Here is a 14,770-nt window from a genome sequence, read left to right as displayed (position 1 = left end):
AAAACTCCCTTTTAACAGGAAGAAACCTCCAGCAGAACCAGGTTCAGTGTGAGCGGCCATCTGCCGAGGCCGACTGGGGTACAAGGAGACAGAAGCAGAGATGCAAAAAGCAGCTCCGAGCCAACTCCCATGTCAGAGGATAAAGAGAGCAAATCCAGCCAGTCAGAGTCAGAGAAACAGTACTATACTGGAAAACAGGCCGATCTCCAACATCTATAAACAAATTAAATCATCATCCTATCCCTTAGCAAAATGTAGTACAATTGAAGTAAATTCTATTAAGAATACTTAAGTATAAGTACAAGTTTAGAAAGTATACCAAACAATGTACTTTTAGTGTACTTGAAGTATTACTAAAGTAATACTTCTTCGAACTAAATTGGGACATTTTTAAGTTTACTAAAGTATACTTAAAGTATACTTTAGTAGACAATAAAGTAAACAGTGACTATATTATTGATAAGTATATGAAATATAGTTTAGAATAAGTAAACTCTAAGTGCACTGCCTGATTTTAAGTATGAAATTAGTGCACTTTTAGTATAATTGAATAAACTACTTTTTGCTTAGGGATATTGCTTACTGTCTGACTGTTAACATAGCTCCTTATGCAACAACGGGGTATTGTAAACTGTAAACATGTTGTTCATATCTAATTATTTAGTTACCTCTGCATAACTGTAGATATTCATCCTATTGCTGCTCTTAGCTAAATAATTGAATGTATTTTAAGGTTCATATTTCTTTAGCTAAAAAAAAAAAAAAGTGTGACATGAATATTTTCCATCTTCAATTAAGTCTTCATTTAGTTACTCATGTCTCATTCTTGCCAACTAGATGTCATTATAGCTCCAGATATCTTAATTAAATATTTGTGTCACGTGACCTCGTTTGGCTTCCTTGTTCAAGTTCTGTGAAAATCTAATAGTGAGCATCGGAGGGGAGTGGAGGCTCCGGGAGGGAGGAGAAACACAGAGGAGGGGAATGGAGCAGGAGCGAGTGGGTTCTGCAGGGCCAACACTTTAGACTTCCATTCTTTTTATTTCTGTTTGCACACAGAAACCCGCAGGGAGACGCGCGGCTTTACGGTAAGAACCACGCGCCTTCTTCTTTTCACTTCTTTTAGTCCTCCGCTGATCTTTGAGGAGCCAAGGTGAAGCTTTCAGAGAAGGTTTTTAGGAGAAAAGATGTAGGAAGAAAGGAACTGCCTCCTCCCCGGGGAAAACTAACGAGAAAGTAGCGGAAAGAATGAAAAAGGAAGAAGTGGAGTTAGTTATAATTGGGTACAGAAAGGGAAAAGTTTTCTCTAACTTCTATGACAGTTATCGACTGTATTTGCTTACTTTTGTGTTTCTAAACTACTTTCTATGAGTTTTAAAACATTTCAAGAACTAAAAAAATGCTTACAGTCTGTTTTTGTTTACAAAGCATTTGTTAAATGTAACAAAGCCTTTTTTTATTCAAGGTGTAAAATGAACCAGATGAAATTCCGTTTTTACTCAGACTGACTGGTTTTAAACTGTGACCGTAAACTGTGACGTCACTGACGATGAGTCATTTTTCTGTGCATCATCTGGAGGCTTTTCAGACTTTATTTACATCCTCTATCAGCAGCGGTGCTTTTAAAGTAGCTTATTAATAAGCAGCTCTGAGGCATCATATCATCTTTTAATTCTTATAAAGGTTTTTGTTTTTTTTTAGCTCCCTTTTCACTTTTTCTATGGATTTTTAACACAGTTTTTACTTGATTTGATGTGATCTTTTTTTTAATTCTCTCAGTTATTGGTTCACCCTATATTTAAAATATATTTGTTTATCTTTTACTTTTATTTAGGCATCAATAAGTGTCTGATTTTAGATCATTCTGATACTTTGTGGGTGAGAATACCACATTATAACTTAATTACATTACACTGGCAACTTTATTAGGTACTGGGTTGAATTTCCTTTTCCCTTCAGAACATTGTTAGAGTATGGAGGACCAACTCTGCCATATTTAAAAATACATTTTTAACCTTTAAAATTTTAAAGAACTTTTAACTTAATATTCTGGGCTCTATGATTTAATAAGATGGGCCACCAACCAATGAGCAGAAGTTGACCATCTAAGACACACCCCCTCCTTATTTGCATAAAGAGGCAGAAATGCATACAGAAATGTAAAAACGACAGGCAGAAATAACTAGCATGGAAGAAATTAATAGGGTAAAAAAGTACAAAGGCAAAATAAAACAAACATGCACATTAAATAAATACTTAAAAAAATGAGTAAAAATAAATAAAGTTGAAGATTATAATTTACAAAAATAAAGAAGGTAATTATTTCAAAGACGAATAAATAAAGAAGCTAGTTAAAAGAGATATATACATTTATGTCTCACTGTATAATTAGTTTCTACCTACATTTATTTGTTTATTGTATTTTTTGGGGCAATGATTAAATGCTTATTTATTTATTGAGCATTTATTTATTTATGTGTTTATTCTTAGATATGGCAGAGTTGGTCCCCAATATTAAAGGAGCAATAACCAAGAAATATTTTGTGAAATCAACCAAAAGTATTGTCATTTGTAACACAGGATGGAAATAACATTCCCTATAAACTATAGGTCTACTCCATCAACAAGATCTTTGTCCAGATTTCCCCTTTCAAACCAAGAGAGTTATGGTACAGAACACCTTTGGTCCAGTGTGTTTACTTCCTGGTTCCTAAGCCAATCATATGAGAGTTCTCAGGGCTGCCAAAGCAGAGTGTAGAAAGTATTTGGTATTTTATGTTCGCAAAAGAGCAGCAGCCTGCAAACATGGAAGCCAGCAGGAGAAGTGAGCCAGAAATAGTCACAACAATATTTAAGTAGGATGAGCATCCTTCAAACTTACTTTGGCTGAATCAAAATAGTGCGTGATTCTGCTGGAAGATGGTTGCACTAGGCTCATTTGAGACAAGGCATGTTCATTTATATAGAACCGATTACTGGGAGTTTACTTCAAACATGTGGGCAATAAGAACTAAACACTGTCTCACTATGTTTGCTTCTGTTTCTGGTCCTTGTAGGCAGCTCTAGAGATTTTTATCTGCATGTGCTAATTGGGATGGGGGGGGTGGGGGGGGGGGGCATTGAACTAAGGGTGCATCATCCTTTGTTCCTACATTTTTAATGAACACAGATGCTCAAAAAAATAGAGGTGAACTTTTAGATAGTGTTGGGCAGGGCCCCCATCCAGCACTAAAATGGTGGTATCGATATCAGCAAGTACCAACAAAATGGGAACTGATACCATTTTGAGAGCCAAAAGTTTATTCAACTATTGTCACCCATTCCAAGTAGGCAATAAAACGTTCTACTGGATTCACTTTTTGTTAGTCTTTTTCCTGCTTCACAAAGGTAGGCAGCAGCTTGACAAAGACATGATGGCAATTATTTTACATCCAAGTAGTATGCAGTTCTTCATATATACAAACACACATCAATTTCAAAAAGATGGTAATGGTATACTGTACAGCCAGGTATTGGGTATCGGTATCGGGGCCAAAACATGGCATCGGCACAACACTACTTTTAAATAAGATAAAGTCAACAATTAGGCTTATAATTACCGGTATATGTGGTGTTCTGCTATAAAAATGCATGTATAGAGTGTTATGTAGTATATAAACTGTTTCAAACACTGAATGTAAATTTATCAGATCTGGGAAAACAAAATATAGTGAATTAATTGTGAGTTCAACAGGGCTATCTGGTGGATTAGATGTAAGGTTATAAATAGATAAAGTAATTATAAATATAAAAGTACCTATAAGGTCATTGGTTAAATATCATGTACCAAATAATTTTTGCTAATATTTTCTTTGTACTGTGTAGAGCTTAAAAAAAAAAATTATGAAGTAAATATATTTCTGCAGCTGTATGATCAACTTTTTAGGCAGCACTGTGAAGAAACTATTCCAGTAACCGGTTCTAATTAAGGTCAACACATTGAACACATTTTTCAAGGTCTTGCTCAGACATTAGTTCTTTAATCCTGGAGATGTGCTGCTGGAAGGCAGACCTTGATGCTGTCTGTATGTGCCTCTTTAGGTTGAGTTCTGAGGCAATCATGACCCAGATTTAGATCCTGATTGGTGGTTGCTACCTGTATTAACTAAAACTTAGCTCTAACTTTTGAATGCTGATCTTATGGCCCAGAAGTTATCACACCCATGTGTTGATTTATTCTATGCATTTACTCAGAGCTTGAATGGGTTCCTGCTCACCTAGTGACAACATGATGTACAGCTGTGTATCATCGGCATAGCTTCGGTAAATTATGTTGTTTTTTAAAATAGGATGTGAGTTAGGGAAAACATGTAGATATTAAATAAAATGGGCCCTAAATCAGACCCTTGGGGAACGCCCTGTCCTTCAGGTAGGGTTTAAAACAGTCCAGTGCTGTACCAGGAAGGCGGACCCATTTTTAATGGTGCTCTTATAAAATAAAGTGATCAATAGTGTCAAATGCTGCACTGAGTTCAAATAATACCAGCACTGTGGTTCTTCCAGAGTCAGAATTTATACGTATGTCATAGAGCACATTAATCAGGTGGGTCTCTGCTCTGTGGTTGGATCGGAAAGCTGACTGGAAGACATCAAAGCAGCTTCTCTTTGTTAAAAGGGCATTTAAATGTTGAAACACAACTTTTTCAATAATTTTACTGATGATGGGAAAGCTTTGAGATTGGCATGTAGTTCTGCAGTTGCAGTTTGTCCCAGTTGCTCTTATTCAATAGTGGTTTGATAATTGCTGTTTTTAGTGACAGGAGGAAACACTTGTTTTTATAGCTGTGGACATGGTCAGCAACCCCAGTGAGGTAGGTTTTAATGTTTAAAAAAGGTTTGTTGGTGTAAATGGACTCAGCGTTTCCTTAAATGATCCCCACACTATTACTATTACATGAGTGTCTGAATGTGAGAGCCAAAACCAGGACTTTTCAGATAGGAGTTTCCCAAATATTTTATTGCCTATGTGTGATTTGTTGCTTCAGTTTGTTTTCACCTAGAATGAATTGGAACTGTGCGAGGTCTTCTGCTGATGTAATTCATCTGCTTCAAGGTCTGACATGTTTTGCATTACATAGATGGTTTTCGGCATACCATTGGTTTAAGAAGTTGCTAAATGAGCTTCTTTTACCTTTGTATCAAACTAGCCTTTCTTCTCCTTACCTCTGTCATTCACAGAGCAATTGTTTTCTCCATTCACTCAGTTCTCAATAGATTTATTCTTCTTTTGATAATTCTTTGGAAACCAAGTGAAATTCCCAGTAGACCAGTACTTACTAAAATACTTTGATCAGCCTGTATGGGACCAACAACTATGCAAAGTTTAAAATTCAATAAATCTAAATTTCTAGATGTCCTTTATTTTAAGGCCAAGGGTTTTGAATACTTTGCCCTGGGGCACTCCATTCTTTACATTAAGTGCTTTTGTAATTTTTTTGTCTTTGTAGATGGGATTAGTGTTTTTTTTTGTTTTTTGTTTTTTGTGGGATGTTCTGGTCCTGATGAACCTCGATCACAAAGATAAATAGCTTCAACCTGTCATGCACCCAGCGTGTCAATATTTGACGAGTTGGGTTAAGAACGCTTTGGCCCAGGAAGTGGAATTAAGCATTCAAAAGCATTGAGCTCCAGACTGTTGGATGCACTAGGGCTACATATGATCAATCTCCCAGCTGTAAGCAGACTCATTCCTCAGGGATGAGCTCTATCAAGATGGTGTCGTCTGTAAACTTTCGGAGTTTGACGGAATAGTGACTGGAGAGATTTGAGGGAAACCGTTGTTGATGGTCCTGGACTTGAAGACCTGTTTTCTCAGCTTCATGTGGTGCTTCTTCTCTGTCAGTAAGTCTGTGTTCCACCTGCAAGTTGAGTCAGGGACGCTCGGCTGAGAGCTTGTATTGAAGGTAGAACTGAAGTCTACAAACAGGATCCTAGTACAGTTTGCTGGGTATTCCAGGTGCAGCAGGATGTAGTGACAGGCCATGTTTATAACAAAACCCAAAGACCTGTTGGCTCTGTAGGGAATGCAGCGGGTCCAGGAGTGGGTTAGGTCAGTCTGCTTAGGAGTCTGCCAGTCAGCCTCAAAGCCTCACCGTCAGCCCTTTTCCCAGATACCAAGAACCACAGGACTGAATAACTGCAGACCCATCAATCTGATGTCTGTGCTATTTTTGGCATTTGAATGAACTTCCTTTCCTCTGTTTAAGCATTTGGATAATTTTCCAGTTTTCTTCTTTATCTTCACTTACCAAACAATTCTTGCAAAAATGGGCATTTATGATTTGTATGTTGATTGGGGCAAATTAATAAACTCAGGTGTGACATTCAGCTTACATTCACGTATCTGAATAAATGGCTGATGAATATCATATTCCAGTTTTATAAGATTTTTTTTTTCAGTTATAAAATCTAATGTACATTTGTGGTTGTAACAGTGTGTATGTATGTCTCGGAGAAAACAGTCATTGTGCATGCCACCAATCCTTGTTTTCACAAAGCTGTGTTTTCTTTGACAGTGTTCTGAAAGCAGCAGTGCAGTTATCAGTGTTACAGTAGGCAATTGATGGCAGCTATCTGCATTAGGCTAAACACGTCATGTGGTCTGACTTAATCGCATGCAGATCTTTGCTTCCTCTTCTTTGGTTGAAAACAAAAGATGCTTAACCTTACCTATTGTATATGTGCATATGGCACGCCAGTAAAACAGTGGAATATTTTGAAATAGTGAATATATTTTGAAACTAGTATGCCAGTTATAAAACTGCCTGTGGCATTCCAGATTCGAAAGTGGCATATGCCATTTCTGAATCTGGTATAGAACTTTTATAACTGGCATCATGCAAGCGGCGTATATATCACTTTTGAAAGGGGCATGCCAGATACCACTTTTTACCCGAAGAGCTGCTGCTGAAATAAGTGCAGTCATTAAGTTTAGAAGACAAGGAAGTCTGAATGACTAATTGGTTGGTAACTACCATAAAAACATTTTTCCTAAACAGACAAATTTGTGGTTCTTGCTGGAAGTGTGAAGATGGGACTCTGTGAGGGCTCTACTATGTTATTTTGGGTTATGGTCACTCCAGCTTTCTCTGATATCTTAATAAACTGACTTTCATTTGTATCATCCATATGACAGACCGTTTTAGCAGTCCTAAATCAACATAGGTTGGTAAAGTGAATTTTCCCTTGAATAAGGATGGGGAAATGGGCACAGAAAATGAGCAGAAATGTTGCTTAGATTACCCGTTTGAATTACGTTTCCTTTAGAGAAAAAAAAGCAGATTTTTTTAGCATAACATTTGTTAGAAACAAAAATGCTTATCTCTAAGATTTTATAAAACATTTACTATAATCATATTCCCTTATGAGATTATAGTGCAAAATATTTAGAAAGTGATCAGAATAAACAAAATGAATGTGGTACATTCCCCAGCGATCATCTTCATTATCAATCATCAAGCCACTAAACGTTTCAAGTAAAGATAGATGGTTCATCCCCTAATCAGATCTCCGACTCACAGAACAGCATGCTCACATTTACCTCTTATCATTAAAGACACAACAAATTGCATAACAAGAGACACTATGTTTAGAGCACAGAAAAAGTTCTGTTATCGATTATTTCAAAATCAAAATGCAGTTTAAAAAGCTGATTGTCGGACATTGAAGCATTCTTGTGAGAGTTTTTTCAAAGGGAAACTAGGATGATTTAACTTAGAAGGTCAATCAAACTGTCAGCTTTTTATGGGGTAAGATGAGAAGAGGAGTGGCTTTTGTGACCTGAGAGGTTAAGTGAATAATTCAGAGCTTGATTGTTTTGGGTCTTTTTGTTTAGCGCTCGGGGCTCAAAGCCTTCATGCTGTCATAACAGCACCTCGTTTTCCAACCCGTGCTCTGCTAATTCCTGTCAGGCTGCTGTTTAGGTTGCTGCTTTATACACTAGCATTAGACACAAAAAGAAAAACTTAAGTATCTTTGAGAGTCTATGAAAATCAGAATCACAAGTAAGCTCTGTTTTATGGTTAATTATAATGTGGCTTATAGTGTTGGTTTAGAATCAGTTTCCTCTTCTTGTACTAAAACTAATGAAATGAACATTTGAATTATAGTTTACTTATTCACTTCCAGTTTGGAGAGAAATTGTATTAATCAGTAACACACAGAGACCTTGAAAAAGCCTGATGTGATGCACTGTGTTTGCTTAGCCTAGTTGCCGGCAGGTTTTAATCGATTCAGGGCTCAGCTGAACACATAATGACTGACAGGTACAAGAAAGATGGATATCTGAGAAGATTAAATCTCATAAACAAATCATCACGCACCAACTCCTGCTCTTGTTGCAGTCTGACTTTTGTTGTGATTTCTTTACGAAGAGAAATCTTCTGTTGCATCTGTTTCTCAAAGTATCACAATATTATAATAGCAGCTTTTATCCAAAATCTTGGGTAAAAAAAAAAAAAAACATCTGAAAAATCTTTTGGCTGAAGAGTTTAATTTATTAGGAAATAAAAAAAAAAAAGCCAGTCAAATGAATGAATGTTCCCCTCTGTCATTATTTGTTAGTCAATAACCAAATCACCTGCGTGGAAAAAAGTGTTACACAATACTGAAAAACAAATATAACTTCAATAATTTTGTTGATTTCAAGCATTTTCCTGACTCTTTCCTCTCTTTTCCATCTTTGCCGATTTACCACCATTTTTTTAGCATCTCAGAAAATAGAAATACACTTATGTTTGTTTTTAAGTAAACCATCCAACAGGCCAAATATGTTATATAGAGTATTATTTAATTTCCCTTTGGGATGAATACGGTATAATTTAGGTCTGAAACAATTAATCGGATTAATCGTGATCAATAGATTATTGAAATAATCATCAACTAATTTAATAATTGATTAATTATTAACTGGAGTATTGAGACTCTAAAACAAGCCTTTAGCTGACAGAGAAACCCCCTCAGAGCAGTAATTATTGCAAGATTTAAAAAAAAATTATAAACATTTTGCATTTAAGATAAAAGAAAAAAAATCCACAAGTGGAAAAGTTTTAGTTGCGCCTGGTTTAATTTCGTAAAAAGTTCTAAAAAAGTAAAACAAAAAACAAACAAAAAAAAAACACTGGACCTTGTATCCAAGTTTGAAGATGTTTCGTTTCAGGAAGCTTTTTTTAATTCAAAATGTCAGAATTAGCGTTGAGTTCCAAGCTTTATAGAGAAGCCCAAACAAAACGTTGTTATGGCTTAGAAAACATGCAAACTGAAGAGGACGAAGAGGTCCGCCCCTGAGGAATGGGGAGTTGTTGAGGTCTTTGTTAGCCTGCAATGCTGGATACTGGTCTTTGCCTCTGAAAGGGGGGAGTCGTTAGGGCCAATGTTGGCCTGGCTGACCAGGCGAGTTGTCTTGGTCCCCTGCATGGCCATAAGAAATCAACTCTATCACTGCGTTTAAGGTTTTAGAGAGCTGAAACTTGAGTCCCCCCCTCTGTTTAAGGTTATTTTTTCTATCTTAACATAAATGGCTTGTGAACATTCTGGTACTCTCGTAAAAAGTCTTCTTTAAGTAATCTTTGGCTACCTGATTATTAATTGAAAAGATGGTATTACAGCCAGGAGCCATTGTGATATTACTATCATTATTAGCTTAATGAGCATTGCGGTTCTATATATTGTGCAGCTCTAGTGGAAAAAGTATTTTCTGTTAAAGACAAGATGTTTTCTAATGACACTGCCACCTGTGGCCAAAACACAGAACTGCAGCACACTTCTGTTCATTCTCATAGCTTGCCGTCGTACTTGACAAGTTCATTTTTTTTCTTTTTTACTTTTTTCACTTGAACTAAAGTTTCCATTGATGTCTGAGTTGGGAAGGATGGGCAGGTCGCTTCTGAGTATCCACTAAATCCGTCTTGTCATGATCGCAGCCCCGCTAGCTGATTACTCACTTCATTCACCTGCCTTTCCCTCCCTGCTCTCTAATTATCATTAATCATACTCACCTGCTTCCTCTGCTACATATATACGGTTCAGCCCAGCTATCGGGGCCAGATCATTATTCATTTGTATTAATAGTGTTTTTGTGAATTGTTAGTTTATTCATGTGATGATTTAGTTTCAGTTGTTCATGTTTGTTTCATGAGTTTTAGTTAAGTTCCTGGTCCATGCCATGACTCCTGGAGGCCAGTGGATTGAGAGGGTTTGGTTATTGTCTCCTGTCTGCTGATCTGCCCCAGCTCTTCTCTGCTGAGTCCTCAGGGTTTTGGCTTGGCATGCGGGGGGAGCGCGGGTTCTGGCCCTTCTCTGCGGAGTAATCAGGGTTTTGGTTTGGAACTTGGGGGAAGTCAGTTTTAGTCTTGTGAGCCTAGCTCCTAGGAGGAGACCAGTTTAAAGTTCGGCATTTATCCTGGTATCATGCCTTGTCTATGTTCCTCTCTACCATTGAGTCTGCCTGTCTTAATCTGCGAGTGTCTGTCTAAGCATGCTGCTGGACTCATAGAACTCTGAACTTGCCTGAACGCTCTGGGGATTCCTGGAACCAAGGATCTGTCTGCTTGGATCGGACCTTGACCTGGTCCTTGTTCAGGCTATGGTCTCCTGGATCTTGGAACTTTCCGGTTATGAACAGTTTCTCTGACCTGGATTGTCAGATGATAGTGGTCACTTACCCGCTGCAGTCCGTTTCTCCTTTCGGTTCTGTTTTATCATTTCTGTCATTAAGTTTTTTGAAACTTCTCATTGTCTGAAATAATAATAATAATACATTTTATTTAACAGCGCCTTTCTGGACACTCATGGTCACTTTACAGAAAATAAAAGAAATATATAAAAAGAAAGATGAAAATACCAAAATACAAATACGGGAACATAAAAACAGTTATGGATACGGAAAAGAGCCTTTATTACTGGGTCCATCTGTCTCACTTGTGACACATCTTGAATATATCGCTTTGATTGTTTGCTCGGTTGGACCCATTTAACATGGACGAGCTTGACGTCACATCCGCTGAACAGAGAGGGAACTTCTTACCCAAATTAGATTCTGTAAAAATAGGCTAGAGGCTTATGGATGCTTTGGCGCTGAACTACTGAGTTGTCAGTCTGCTCATTAAAGTAGATATTTTTCAGTTAAACATTACAAAAGGTCTCTAATGCTACATAAAAACACTGATGAGTGTTATTTGTTTACTGTATTTGTTTATTTATCATCTGGATCCCTATTAGTTGTTAGAAGCTTGACAATTATTCTTCCTGGGGTCCCATTCTTAATCCATTTAGATAGAACAATTACACTGCATGAAAAAAGAACATTCAGGTTATTAAAACAGGAAACATGTAAAATAAATCCCAATAAGTCAGGAAAATGTATTGTATTGTAGAGAGTCAGAACAGTAAATGACTGAATTACAAAGTGTGAAGGAAACAATCGTTTGTTGCATTTCAGTCCTTTAGACAGGTTATCACTGAGACATAAATCAGTTGAGCTGTGCATCCCTTAAGCTCTCAGTAGTGATGGCTTCATAAGATTTGATCACAACTGACCTCGTTTCTGTCTGTAAAATTATCCCGGCGTCCTTCCTGCCTGGTTTTCAGGGCTTAACATCATCTGACTGTTTTCTTTGATGTAAATACAAAATGTTTTCACCTGCTATGGATACGTGAGTAAAAACAGACAACAGATTCAATTTTTCCTGGATTTGATTTGCATTTAGCAGAGCGTTTGTTTTCTTTAACGGCTTCAACAAAAGACCAAAGTTTCATGTTAAGGTGTAGCACTTTCTGTGGTTGAACTGCGGCCAGAGGCGAGATTCTAAATGCTCTGCACTTTTACAGTTTCACTTATCTCTTCGCTTTCTTTTGTGTACGTCTAAAAACTGTAGACTCCTGCAAAATAGATAACCATCCTCTTTTGGGTTCTCTTTTTGAGGAGACTCATTGACCTCCATCTAACCCAGTTTTATTCCTGCAATAACAATACAGTGATTTTGAAAAGAAGCTTAAAGAAGGTTGAGTGGATCTGAAGGAATCAAAAAGTGCTAGAAGCCATCCCACACTTTGACCTAATCTTTTTGGTCTCAGCGTGGCATAAAGACAAACAAGTAATCATTATGACTCTGCTTAGCCTCAACAGCACACAAAATAACAGTAGCTTTGCTTATAGTACATATTGAAAACAGATTTGCCATTGGGCTGATTTCTAATGTTCTTTTTGATGCATATTTTAAGATCCTGCATTGACAACTTAAGTGAATTTTCTTTAAAAATTCAAATTTTACTCATTAAATAAAAAAAAAAAAAAAAAAAATCTGACTTGAATTGTGAAAGTATTTGCCCCTCTTGGTAAATCATGAATTAAGTGTGATTTATCACCTTGTTTGGGTTCAGTCTCAGCAGCCACTCCCAGTTCTGATAAATTCCAGACCTGGTAAATAAAGAAGCATTAAGCTGGAAAACACACACAGGGTTAAAATAAGACAAGCAAAATAAAACCCTAAAAGAAGAAAGCAAAGAAAAACCCTTACCTGCATGTTTAGCAGCCATCTACTAGTTTTATTTATTTTGATGGTTAATTTTACACCTTGAAGCAGGATGAAGATTTGCCATTATTGAATAAAATATCGACCAAAAGATTACGGTGCATAAAGGATTTGACAGCTTATTTTAATAGTCCTGACAACAAATCAAAATAAGACTAACAAAAGTGTAGCATTGCCTGTGTTTTGATCAAAATTCACCCATTCTGTGAAAATTTAAGATAAGAACCTTCAACAATTGCAGCTATAATCCATGAACAGAGAAAACATGGACCAGCAGTAAACATTTCCTTGTAAATAAACCTATAAGCCTATTTTTCTTTTTGCATGCTCTGTTTAAAAGTTGCTTTTTGCATCGCCCATACAAGCTTACATTCCAAAAGACGATTCACGGTTTTTCCACTATGTCAGACTCACCACCGGTAAGTGAGGACGTAGGACGGCCTTACGTAAACATATCACCAGAATGATTAACAATTAAGAGCACCACAAATTTAGATAATCCACCCGGAAAAAGAACATCCTCCACTCAATGTCGTAACGACACAACAATAGGCCCATAAGCAACATTATCAGGGTGGGACCCATATGAAGTATAGCACATGATAAAAGTTCAGGATATGGCATTAGTTCCATAGAAGATACAATTATGGAATTCTCAGTAGTAAACTATCACACATCACACCCGGAAAAATATTGACTGTGCTCCTTAAATGGAACCATTGGTGACAGCACACCACCACATGATACAGAGATCCCAAGTTACAAAAAGTCATTTCAGGCAGATGCTTAATGGTGTCATCTATAAACGTCTCACCATTATGTTGAAATCTGGCAATCATTTTGCAGTATAAATACGGTCTGGTGGCGATCACCCACTTCAGTATTAGGTGGGTTTAAGAGGAATTTTTTGCACCATTACATCTGCAAAGAGACGTCCTAGTCTACAACTGTCAGGGGGCCTACCAGGTGTCAGTGACGGGCCCATAAGCAACTGCTGTCTCTGCTTACCGATATTTACGCCATTGCCTCCGCCATACATTTAACCTGTTCAGATTCCAATGGACTGGAACACAGCAACAAATTTAATTGCTCCGTATTTTGAAGGGGAAAGAAGGAGAACGTACGACATTACGCAAAGTCATGAAGAATGTGGAACGGTTCTTTTTAATCAGCATACAATCAGCAGAGAAGTTACAGAGGATGTGGACTATGGAGTTAACAATGAGAAAGAGAGTGGGAAAAAATGGCATCCACTGGTGAGCTCCAAGGTAGAAATTACTGCCGGTTCGTTGCTTTTTCCCATATAGTTAAGTTGTTTTTAATAGCTTTAAAACTTAGCTAATTTAAATATTGAACATACATAAACAGTGCATTGTGCCTGGATTTGATTTTTATCAATTCAAGACTGAGGCCAGAGTAAGATATATTTTTTTTTTTTTTACCTTCGATAGAAATTGATGACATAGATGTGCCGCTAATCATCCCAGATGGCTTAGTCTACTCATTACTCCCCTGGTTTATTCATTTCCAGGACCAAGACGGGAGGCAGCTGCATGGCTTGACTGTAATCAGTGGCTGAGTTAGGCAACAATCACTGCTCACCAAGGACAATGGAGGAGCCTTCTTAGAAAAAAATCAGGCAGTCCATCCAATCTCAATGTGAGTAGGACCGTGTGAAAGCTTATTTAAGCAGGTGTGGACAGGAGTTCCACAATGCATGGTGGGTATACTTTTCAAGAATGTCATGTTTACACCGAGCAAAAATATTGGAAAGTCAGACTATTCTACTGCCTTTTTCTGTCCTCCTGGGCTGCCAAAAAATTGTCAGTGAAATTGACCAAAAGGTTCCTTACCTTAACTTCCTGCGGACAGTGCCCAATTTATTGGTAAATTCCCCCTAGGTACTCCGGCTTCCTCTAATCACCCAAAAGCATTACTATTGATTGGTGCCTCTTGGTGCATGTGTGCATGTTTGATTGTTCTTATTAGTGGCCCTGTGATGGACTGGTGACCTTCTCAGTGTGACACATGACCCTGAATGGATGCTTGGATATAGAAAAAAAGATTAATGGAAGTGAATGACTAAATATGTGATAGAATATCTAGAAAATACATTAATCTGCAGCAGCTGTTTGACAACTCGAGGCATAAAATGTGTGTCCTTATGAAATTAGCCACAAAATCCTCCTTTTCTTGACAAC

At 37.3% G+C, this 14,770-nt stretch overlaps 1 protein-coding gene across 2 annotated transcripts in view; it reads left to right on the top strand.

The window, feature by feature from the left end:
* Positions 1-947: 947 nt before the first annotated feature.
* LOC119791902 (phospholipid-transporting ATPase ID-like) overlaps positions 948-14,770 on the top strand; it is an 84,380-nt gene continuing 70,557 nt past the window's right edge. The window contains exons 1-2 of one of the 2 annotated variants that reach the window (XM_038298271.1): positions 951-1,088; positions 14,101-14,228. The gene's annotated coding sequence lies outside the window, so the exon portion shown is untranslated. Of the gene's footprint in view, positions 1,089-14,100; positions 14,229-14,770 lie in introns of both variants that reach the window. The other variant, XM_038298270.1, reaches the window with a different exon arrangement.

Source organism: Cyprinodon tularosa, unplaced genomic scaffold (assembly GCF_016077235.1).
Source record: "Cyprinodon tularosa strain WSP-4 unplaced genomic scaffold, ASM1607723v1 ctg404, whole genome shotgun sequence".
In the NCBI taxonomy this organism is placed as follows: domain Eukaryota; kingdom Metazoa; phylum Chordata; class Actinopteri; order Cyprinodontiformes; family Cyprinodontidae; genus Cyprinodon; species Cyprinodon tularosa.
This window is presented reverse-complemented; position numbering and strand designations above follow the sequence as displayed.